We start from the raw sequence: 11,136 nt of genomic DNA, 5'->3' as shown, positions 1-11,136 counted from the left end.
GTTATGTGACTTCTCTGTGCCTCAGTTTCCTCATTTGTACAATTGTGTAATATATATATCACATAAGGTTACTGTGAGGATGAAATGTTAAATGCTGATCACATATGCATGGCAACCCAAAAGATATTAGTTTTGATAATTATCTTTATAATATTCTGCAAAAGTACACTAGTAATTCTTGAGTAGAGTTAACCTAAAGTCAGATATTCTCTTCTTTCTTCCTGTTTCTTTTCAGGTTTTTTTCCCCCCTTATTTGTTTTAAAGAACTAAGGGGGAAAAAAAGAAAGAAAGAAAGAACTATGAAGAAAATCTATTCCAACATTTTGGAATAAAATTTTGTTCCCCAAAATTAATTTGTTTATTTTATTGATATATAAACAAAATGTTATTTATTTATTCAGCAAACATTTATTAAATGCCTAGTAAATATTAGGCACTATGTCAGGCACAGGAATAATAATGACAATAAAGTGTGTTCCCTGCTCTCAAGTTGCTGACAATCTAGGAGAGTGACAAGTAAACAGTTGATTACATACACAGTAACAAAGGCTATGGCACAAGACTACACACGGGACTATGTGATGGGAGTACGGCTTTCACCAGTTCCTCTTGGATTTATCTCTTCTTTGGCTCCAGAACCAAGGAATTAGCCTTATTTTTTTCTTTAGCTGGGTAGTTTAAATCATGAAATTTTTCAAAATTTGTAGAGATGAAAGAAAAACACCTTGAATTATGGAGGACACTAGAAATAGTACTTTTTTACAGAGCAAGGGCTTCCTACAAGCATAGTCACTTCGAGGGTTTTTAATGGGAAAAGTACTTTGGCATATTTTTTCTTTGCTAGCCACTTTTTTTCTATTTTATTGTTTGTTTGTTTGTTTCTCTTCACTTTATCATCTAGAGACCTGGGTAGTTCCTAGTGAAAGAGTTTTTTACAGATTCTAAAGGTGATTTATAGGTAAAGACAGAAAATGATTTTTTTATCCTTCAAGTTCCATACCAAAAAAAAATGAATATAAACTTTCATGGAAGTAATTGAAAATGCAGATAATTTTAATTCCATTCCATTTTTCAGAATTCTCAATCGTAATCCTTTGCCAACAGTTGAAGATTCTTGTCTTTTTAAAGTGCCAGCATTAAACTATTTGTAAGTATTGTAACAGTTTCATGCCTCATGACATAATTTCTCCTCCTTTTTACTTTCGTCAAAAATTGAGTACTTTGGCTAAACAGTCATAATTTAGATTTTAACTGGGTTATTGAAAATAAGAGTTATTGGCAAAGAAAAGGATTAAGAAAGAATATATATGGGTAAGAGAGCCAGCAGAGGATGAGAACAGTGTTGAAGAACACGTATACATATGGAACATGAAGATGCATATAGGAATAGTATTTATCCAAGAAAGCAAAAAGGAATAAGGGGTACATTATTTTTTTTTAAAAAGAGTGATCAAAAGAGGTAGATGCAATTGAAAATGAGAAGTGAGGATAATAGAAAATGATGGTACTGTTCAGCACCAAGGTCATTAATTTGATGATGCAAATTTAAATTTCTTCAAAAAGAGCTCTTTGGAATTATCATCTATGGCAAGTAAGAAGCCAAAGTGGAAGTAATCACATGTTAAGTATCTTTTTCAGTTTAGAAATTTTGTCTTTGGGTTTTATATCATGCATGTTTGGGCTTCTCCTTCAGAGACATGGGAACAGCACAAGTGTCACTTACAGCAATTGAAAGCATCCTCATGATGACCCTTGAATTGGAAACACTGTAAGTTGATTTTTCTTACATTGATTTTCACTCAACTGTATTTTTAGGTTTGTTTGATTATCTGCTTAAGTCAGGTTTATTTATGTATATTTTTCATTTAACAAAATTCACTCTTTTTGAATATACAGTGTGATGTGTTTTGACAAACATATAGTTCTGTAGCCACCACCACATTTGAGGTAAAGAAAACTTCTGCACTCCCAAAAGACCCCTCATGTCCCTCTGTAGTCAATCCATCCTCCTGTCACTACCAGCCCCTGGCAACCACCAATCTGATTTTTGTCCGTATAATGTTGCCTTTTCCAGAATATTTGATAAATGAAATCATGTGGTATGTAGCTTTTTGTTTTTGGCTTCTTTCACTTAGCCAGTCTCTTTGGAGATTCATCTGTTTTGTTGCACCTGTCAGTAGCTCATTCCTTTTGAGCGCTGAGCAGTATTCTAGTTGTGTGGATACACAGTTTGTTTACGCATTCATCGTTTGAGGAACATTTGAGTTTCTTCTAGTTTTTTGGCTATTATGAACAAAGCCTCTGAAAACCCTCACATGTGTGTGTGAACATATGTCTTGTGTGAGCATATGTTTTCATTTCTTTGGGGTAAAATACCTCAAGGTGGGATTGCTTCATCATATGCTAAGTGCCTATTGAACTTTTTAAGAAACTGCTGAACTGTTTTCTAAAGTGCCTGTGCCATGTTGCTTTCCCACAAGCAGTCTATGAGAGTTGCAGATGCCCTACATCTTCACCTGATCCTTATATTTGTTTTTTAAAAACATTTTAGCCTTTCTAGTAGGTGTGTACTTGAATCTCGTGGTTTTTGCCACATTTTGCATTTCTGTAATAGCTGATGATGTTGAGTGTCTATTCATGTGCAAATATCTTTTTAAATGAAGTGTCTGTTCAAATCCATTTTTTAATTGGATATTTGCATTGAGATTTAAGAGTGCTTTATATAAAAAGCAAATGGAAAAAGTCCTTGCTCTCAGATATGTGTTTAGTAAATATCTTCTCCCAGATTGTGACTTATCTTCATTATATTAAAATGTCTCTGTAAACTAGAAGTGTTAAATTTTTGATGAACCCTAATTTAGCAATTTTTCTTAATTTTTCATATTTATTTAATTTATTTATTTGGTTGTGCTGGGTCTTAGTTGCGGCAGATGGGCCCCTTAGTTGCGGCTCATGGGCTTCTTAGATCTGGCATGCGAACTCATAGTTGAGGCATGCATGTGGGACCTAGTTCCCTGACCAGGGATCGAACCCGGGCCCCCAGCATTGGGAACTCGGAGTCTTAACCACCAGGGAAGTCCCTTAGCAATTTTTCTTAGATGGTTTCTGCTTTTTTGCATCTTAATCTAAGAAATCTTTCTCTGAGACCCCACTGTCTAACCCAAAATCACAAAGATTTTCTCCTACGTTTTCTTCCAGACGTTGTATAGCTACATTTAGGTCTATGATTCATTTTGAGTTAATTTTCATATATGTTGTGAGGGAAGGGTCAAGTTTTATTTTTTTGCAGTTTAAAAAACTATTTCTGTAGGACCCTATTGTGACAGTTTATTACACAACTTACTGCACCTTAAATTGTGCCATCCTCCCTCCAATATGGCAAGCTATTAGAAACTTTCTGTTACGCCAAAGCTAGTTGAGGGGATTGCGTGAGATTAGTATGCGGAAATGGCCCTGCATTTAGTAGTCTGTTCCAACCATCTTTGTCAGGTCACCTGACAAATGACTGTCTTCACCGTGCCGTCACGCATTGGTCACTGCTCTAGCCTCATCTTCCTCAGCGTCCCACAGCATCTGCCACAATTGCGATCCGTCTCTTGTCAGCTAGATGCCCTCCTCTCTGGATATTAAAAATTATTTCCCTGTGTAACGACGATACTGTTAATACACAGTATTGAAGAAATTAAATTCCTACACAATAATATTACCTAATAAACTGTTGCTATTCAAATTTCCCCCATTGTCTCTCTTATATAATATCATTTCTTTTAACAGCTTTTTGAGGTATAATTGACATGCAATAATCTGTGTTCACACACACACATACATACACACCATGAAGACATCACGAAAATCAAAATGTCCATCACCTCAGAAAGCTTCTTAATGTCTCTTTGTAATTCTTCCTTCCCATCATTCCTTGCACTTCCCAATCGCCATGCAACCATTGATCTGCTTTCTGTTTGCATTTTCTAGAATTTTATGTAAATGGAATCATACAGTGTATACTTTTTTCTAACTGGCTTCTAACCCAGCATGATTATTTTAATCTTCATCCATATTGTTGTATATATCAGTAATTCATTTCTGTTTATTGCTGCATTGCATTCCTTTATATGGATATACCACCATTTATCTATTGACCATTGATGGACATTTGAGTTGTTTCAGTCTTTGTCTATTACAGATAAAGTTGCTATGAATATTTGTGTACAAGTCTTGTATGGATGTTTACTTCCATTTCTCCTGGGTAAATGCCTGCCTGTAGAATGGCTGCATCATTGGTAAGTGTATGTTTAAGTTTTAAAAAAATACCTATTTTCCATAGTGGTTTGATCATTTTACATCTCTACCAGCAGTGTATGAGAGCTGCATTTTCTTCACGTTGTGGCCAACAGTTGCTATGCTCAGTATTTTTAATTTTAGATAGTTTAATAGGTGTGTAGTTGTATCTCACTGTAGCATCCCTAATGATTAATCATGTCAAACATCTTTTCCTATGCTTATTTTCCATCTGTATATCTTTGAATCTTTTATCTATATTTTTCTGAAGTTTTGAGAGTTCTTTATATCTTCTGGAAATTAGTCCTTTATCCAATAGGTAAGTTGCTAGGTATTTTCTCCCATTCTGTGACTCATCTTTTCGTTCTCTCAGGAGTGTCTTTTGCAGGGCAGAAATTCTTAATTTCGATGGTGTCTAATTTATCTATTTTTTTCTTTTATGCATTATGCTTTTGGCGTTGTATCTAAGAAACCTTGCCGAGCTCAAGGTCATAAAATTTTTCACCTGTTTTGTTCTAGACGTTTTATAGTTTTATGTTTTACATTTAGATCTTTGAACCAATTTGAGCTCATTTCTGTATATGGTTTAGATGGAAGTTCATTTTTTTTCTTTTTGCACCTGGATATTCAGTTGTTCCAGCATCATTTGTTGAAAAGACTATCATTTCTCCACTGAAATGCCTTTGAACCTGAAAGTCAGTTCTCCACATCTCTCTACTTCAGAACTTTGTATTCTGTTCCTTTGGTCTTTTTGTCTATCTTTACACTACTATCACAATGTCTTGAAGGTGTAGCTTCATAATCCTTGAAATCAGTTACTGTTAGTTCTTCAACTTTTTTCTTTCTCAAAGTTGTTTTAGTTATTCTAAATTTTATTTCCATATGAATTTTAGAATTAGCTTGTCAATGTCTATAGAAAAGCCTACTGGGGTTTTGATGTATAAATCGATTTGGGGAGAATTGATGTCTCAACAATATTGAATCTTCTGATCCATGAATACTTTATATCTCTCCATTTATTTAGGTCTTTCTTAATTTCCCCCGGCAATATTTTACAGTTTTCAGTGTGCAAGTCTTTTGTCAGATTTATTCTAAGCATTTTATATGTTTGATTCTTTTATAAGTAGCATTTTAAAACTTTGATCTCTGATTGTTTGTTGAGACAAATTCATCTTTTTGTATGTTGATCTTGTATCCTGCAAACTTGATAAACTCATTTATTTGTTCCAGTAGCATTTTCGTAGCTTCTATCAGGTTTTCTTCATAATCATGTTATCTGCAAATAAAGATAGTTTTACTTCTTCCTTTCCATTCTGAATATCTCTTTTCTTTTTGTTGCCCTATTGCACTGGCTAGAACCTTCAGTGCAACGTCAAATAGAAGCAATGAGAGCAGATATCCTTGCCTTGTTCCTGATCCTGGTGAGAAAGTACTTTGTCCTTCACAATTAAGTATGATGTTAGGTTTTTTGCAGAAGTCATTTATCAAGTTGAGGAAGTCTCCTTCCATTCCTAGTCTACTGAGGGCTGTTTTTTTTTCTTTAATCAGGAATGTATGTTAGGTGTTTTCATTCTTTTCCTGCATCTATTGCAATGATTATATGATTTTTCCCTTCTTTTCTTAATTTCTTTATTTATTTTTGGTTGAATTGGGTTTTCATTGTTGTATGTATCCAGTATTCTTAATCTTTTATGTAGATCCATATTCCAATCTGGTGTCATTTTCCTTCTGCTTAAAAATACTTCTTTTAACATTTCTTATTGTGAAAGTCTACTAGTAATGAATTCTTGCAGCTTCTGTATGTCTGAGATAGTCTTGATTTTGCTTTTGTTTTGACAGATCTGGGTATAAAATTCTAGCTTGATAGAATTCAATTCCCTACTTTAAAGATGTTATTCCACTGAGTTCTCGTTTACGATTGTTCAAGCAAGAATTCTGCTGTCATTGTTATCTTTGTTCCTCTGTACGTAGTGTATAATTTTTTCCTCTGGCTCCTTTTAAATTCTTCTCTTTATTGCTGGTTTTGAGCAATTCGATTATTTTTTGTGCCTTGGTGTAGTTTTGTCCATGTTTCTTCTGCTTAAAGTTCATTGATCTTCTTGACTTTGTGGGTTTATAGTGTTTACCAATTTGGAAAAATTTTGGCTATTATTTCTTCAAATTTTTATATTTCTCCTCTCCTTCATGGACTCTAAGTACACATGTATTAGGCCACTTGAAGTTGTTGCACAAGTCACTGAGGCTCTATTCATTTTGTTGTTGTTTTGTTACTCCTTTTGTTTCATTTTGGATAGTTTCTGTTGCTATGCCTTAATGTTCACTGACCTTCTGCCGTGTCTAATTAGCCTTTAACCTCCTGCAATATCTTTTTCATTTAGACATTGTTTTTAATCTCTAGAAGCTCAATTTAGTTCTGTTTTACATTTTCCACGCCTGTCCTTAATATTTTCAGTGTTTAGTCTGGGTTCTTTAACATATGACATACAGTTATAATAACTTTTCTTCATGTATAATAACTTTTTAAAAGTTCTTTTCTGCCAGTTCTAACATCTGTATAGATTATGGGTTATTGTTGATTGATTGCCTTTTCTCCTCAGTATGGGTCATATTTTCCTACTTCTTTGCATGCTTGCATGCAATTTTTCATATGATCCCAGATATTGTGAGCTTTAGTTTATTGTGTGCTATGTATATTTATATTCCTGTAAAATGCCTGGGCTTTGTTTTGGGTGAAATTAGGTTACTCAAAACAATTTTATTCTTTTAGGTCTAGCTTTTAAGGTTCGTTGGGTAGGAGTCCAAGTAGCCTTTAGTCTGGAGCTCATTATTTGCAACTACTGAGACAAGTCCTTTCTGAGTATCATGAGGTTTTCCAGTCTGACTTGTAGGAACAGTTACTATTCCTACAACCGTGTGTGATATCCAGTTGTTCTTCTTATTAATCCTTTCATGTGGTTCTTTTCCTGGCATCAAGTTATTCCTCACACAAATGTACTGACCCATACTTTGTTGAATTCTCAAGAGATCCCTCTGCATATCTCCAGAGTTCTTTGTCTGTGCACTTCTTTTCTCTCTGATACTCTGCTTTGTGAACTCTAGTCACCTTGGTTTTCCCAGACTCTTATCTCCATTTCATCTGTCAGGGAGCCCACTAGTCTCTGTCTGGACTTCTCTTCCCTGTACCATGACGTGGATACTCTCTCAGAGAAGTAAGGGCAATTATAGGGATCACTTCATTTATTTCCCATCTCCTCGGGAATCACTGAAATTTATTGCCTGAGGTTCAGTTCCTTGAAAACTGTTGTTTCATATGTTCCATCTGATTTTTTCCTTGTTTCAGGTGGGAGGTTAAGTTGGCCCTTGTACTTCATCTTGGCCAGAAGCCAATAACATTCTTTAAGTCTGTTTTGTTTTGATACAGGATCCAATTAAAGATTAGGCATTGCATGTCATGTCTGTGTTTCCGTTAATCTAGAATTTTTCCCTACTATTTTTTTTTGGTCTTTTATGACATTGGCTTTTTTGAAGAGTCTAAGCCAGTTGTCTTGTAAATTGCCCCACAATCTGTATTTGTCTGTTTCCTCATTAGATTCAAAGTAAACATTTTGGGGAAGAATACTATATAGGTGATGTATTCTTCATACTTCATCACTTCAGGTGGCCCAGTGCTAAGTTTGATCACTTGATTAAGGTGGTCTATTCCATATCTCTCCATTGTAAAGTTATTTTTCCCCTTGGTAATTGATAAATAATATGTGGGGTGATCCTTGGGGTCAGTGAAGATCCTACTTTCAAACAACTCTTCACCCAACTGTGCATCAATGATAATCCTTGTCTGAATCGATTATTACATTGATAGTTGCAAAATAACACTTTCCTAATTCTATCCTTCCTTTTGCATTTATTAGCTGACATTATTCTATAAAGAAGAGCTCCCCCACTTTTCATTTGGAGTATCATTATGAACTCATGTGCTTTTTTTTCAATTAACTATGTTATACCTTATTATAATGATAATGTTATTCTTTGGAATGTTCCTTTTGTCCAGGTTTGGTCAATGCAATCTCTGTTATTGTTTAGCCACATGATGCTTTTTTATTACTAGAATAATTTCTAATATATTACTCCTCACAAATAGGAACTGAGAAAGTGACTCCAGAATGTGCGGTCTTATTCATACTCTTCTTAGAAGTCTGCCTTCTTCCTGTGTACTCTCAACCCAAAGTGAGGCTTTCGGGTTGGAAGCAGATACTTCTGAATTAAACTACAGATCAATGTCACCCAATTGTAGTCCCTATTCCCTTTTATCTAGGCATATCATACCTACTGCCATCCTAATCCTTCTGTTGGGCACCTCTCTCCTCCTCTATATTTATTTACAACAGTCAAGGGCAGCAATTGGCCAACCGGCCCCTATCCAGTTCTATAGTCCATATGCCCCAAGAACTCCTTTTTGCACTGGTCTGTGGTGGCCTTGGCCTACCTCTTCTACCTACTCAGGTAACTCTTTTACCACGAATTTAATTACCTGTGTTTCCATTTATAGGATCTTACCCAGCCGTATGGCCTGCTGCCTCTGCCAATTTAAAGATACTATTGAGGTTGTCTGTGAGACAGTCAAGCTGCATTGTGACAGTGAACGCCTGAGGGACGTCACACGTTGTGGTGAGTCTCAATTGCGGGATAATACATTTTTAATTTTTAATTTTTAATCAAGGATGATACATTTTAAACCTAATGATGTAATTACATTATTTTAATACATTCCTTCAGAGTTCCAGCTCCCTAAATTTCTAAGAATTACCCCCTTGCTAAAAATCAGATTCTTGGTTACATTATTAAGCTAAGAAGAGCTCAGTTACATTATTAGCTTCATAATGTAACTGATCTGCATATATAAAGGAACAAGAGAAAGGAATGGAAGGGGGAAGGGAATTCACATTAATGGCCACATAGCCCATGCTGTGCTCTCTGCAAATGAGAACTTATTCACATAGTACATCACAGTTTGTAAACTGATTTTATATACATTAGGTCTCAAGTACCCTTTGTCTTATAAGACAGGTGTAAATATATTTTTGTTTATTTTGTTTGTTTCTGCAATTTTATAAAGAGTACAAGTGATGCTGTTTTATGTCCTATCTGGAGCCTGAGAGTTTCTGGTTCCATAACCAGAAGCTGCTACCAAGCCCTTCTAATGCATGGGAGAGCTAGTTATTTCTTTGACTGTCCAGCTCTGAACTTGCTCTGAATCGCAAGTTTCTATCCACAAAACACTGAGGGGCTTTCAACTATTTTTCTATATATTAGATTTATGGGCACTAACTTGATGACTTCCAAAATGTGCTTTCATGCCCAGGTAGCTTGAATACAGGTCTCTTTCAGTGATCTAGAGCACATCATAAATAATAACACTTTGCCACTTATATAAAGACAATATTGCTGATTTTTCAGCACAGTTTTTTTTTCCTTTGGCCACAAAGCTGGTGGGATCTTAGTTCCCCCACCAGGGATTGAACCCGGGCCACAGCAGGGAAAGTGCCGGGTCCTAACCACTAGACCACCTGGGAACTCCCCCAAACATTTTTTTTACTAATTATATTACTCCCTTCTCCCCCAGAAGTGGGCAGAAAAGGCATTTTTAATCTCCTTTTACAGGTGAGGAGAAACAAGATCAGAGGTGTTAAGTGCTATGACCCTAGGGCCCCGATCTCCTGTCCCCAGTTTGGGGCTCTCTGCTAGCCTCTGCTCCTCCTTTCTCATGACCCTTCCCTCCTCCTTTGACCCTCACCAAAAATACTTTTAATCCTTTTGGGAGACAAGCCCAGCTACACAATGGTACACATTACCTTCACACAGTCAGAAGATTTGGATGGTTCCCCAAGTAGAGCTGGAAATATTAGAAGTAAAATGAATTGAAAGCAAAGTAGCCATCTGACAGAAGTTGCTTTTTCCCGTCTACATTTTAGGGCCTCAAGTACTATTCCATTGATTTGTTGAACATTCCACATGGGCATACAATCTGGCAAATCTCTTAACTTATACCCGAGATCCCTGCCCAAATTTTACCAAAGAGCCAGGGCAGACATAGTGTTTTTTTCTGTATAGAGCCTTCTGTTATGGGGACTGGGATATATAGAAGCAGGGACTAAGCAAAGGACTCAGTGGGTAGTTGGAGAAGGACATGTCCAGATGACGACCTGTTAGCGGCGGTGGTTGTCGTGGAGATCTGTGATAGCAGCAAGAACACAAGCACACTGAAGAGGTGGAGAGAGGAAGCCTCACACTCCTGTGCCTCTGAGGCAGGACAGGATGGTGTATATGAATGTGAGGAGTCACAGTAGATCTGCAGAGAGTCCAGCTGATTAGGGGAATATTTGTCTTCCAACCTTGGCTTTTCTTGAGTACTGGCCCCTGGGAACCAGTGGAGTAATCCTGAATATAGTTACTATATTTCACGCTACAGAATTTTCTGAGTAGATAGCCCCTTTTTCAAGAGAGATCTTTTTCACATTTTGTTGTTGCCAGTCATAGGCTTAAGTGTGGGTTTCTTTTTTTCCTAAGTGGCACTCAAACTTTGACTGATTCCTAATTTCTTTGGCTGTGGACTGACAAAAGGCTGTCCCATCAGTCTTCAGTGATCAAAAACAGTCCCTTCTTTTTTGACAGATGAAGAAACATCTATAGAGAATGCAGGAGGATCGTTGATGAAGGTGTTACAAGCCCAGAAGAAGAACAACATCACTGAGCTGACTATTGAGTCAGAGAGGATGTCCTCACCTAACAGTGCTGTTAACTTGTCAGGCTTCATGAATGAGCAGCTGGACTTTAATAATAAAAGTGATATTATCAGTA

General features: G+C 36.3%; 1 long non-coding RNA gene across 1 annotated transcript; it reads left to right on the top strand.

The window, feature by feature from the left end:
- Positions 1 to 1,105: 1,105 nt before the first annotated feature.
- Positions 1,106 to 11,062, top strand: LOC307068487. Its single transcript, XR_013811455.1, has 4 exons — positions 1,106 to 1,147; positions 4,187 to 4,283; positions 8,828 to 8,946; positions 10,951 to 11,062. It is a non-coding gene; the product is annotated as an uncharacterized lncRNA (long non-coding RNA).
- The last annotated feature ends 74 nt before the right edge of the window (positions 11,063 to 11,136 follow it).

This window comes from Hyperoodon ampullatus, assembly GCF_949752795.1.
Source record: "Hyperoodon ampullatus genome assembly, chromosome: 19".
NCBI lineage: Eukaryota > Metazoa > Chordata > Mammalia > Artiodactyla > Ziphiidae > Hyperoodon > Hyperoodon ampullatus.
Note: the sequence above shows the minus strand (reverse complement) of the source record. Positions and strands in the feature narration are given on the sequence as shown.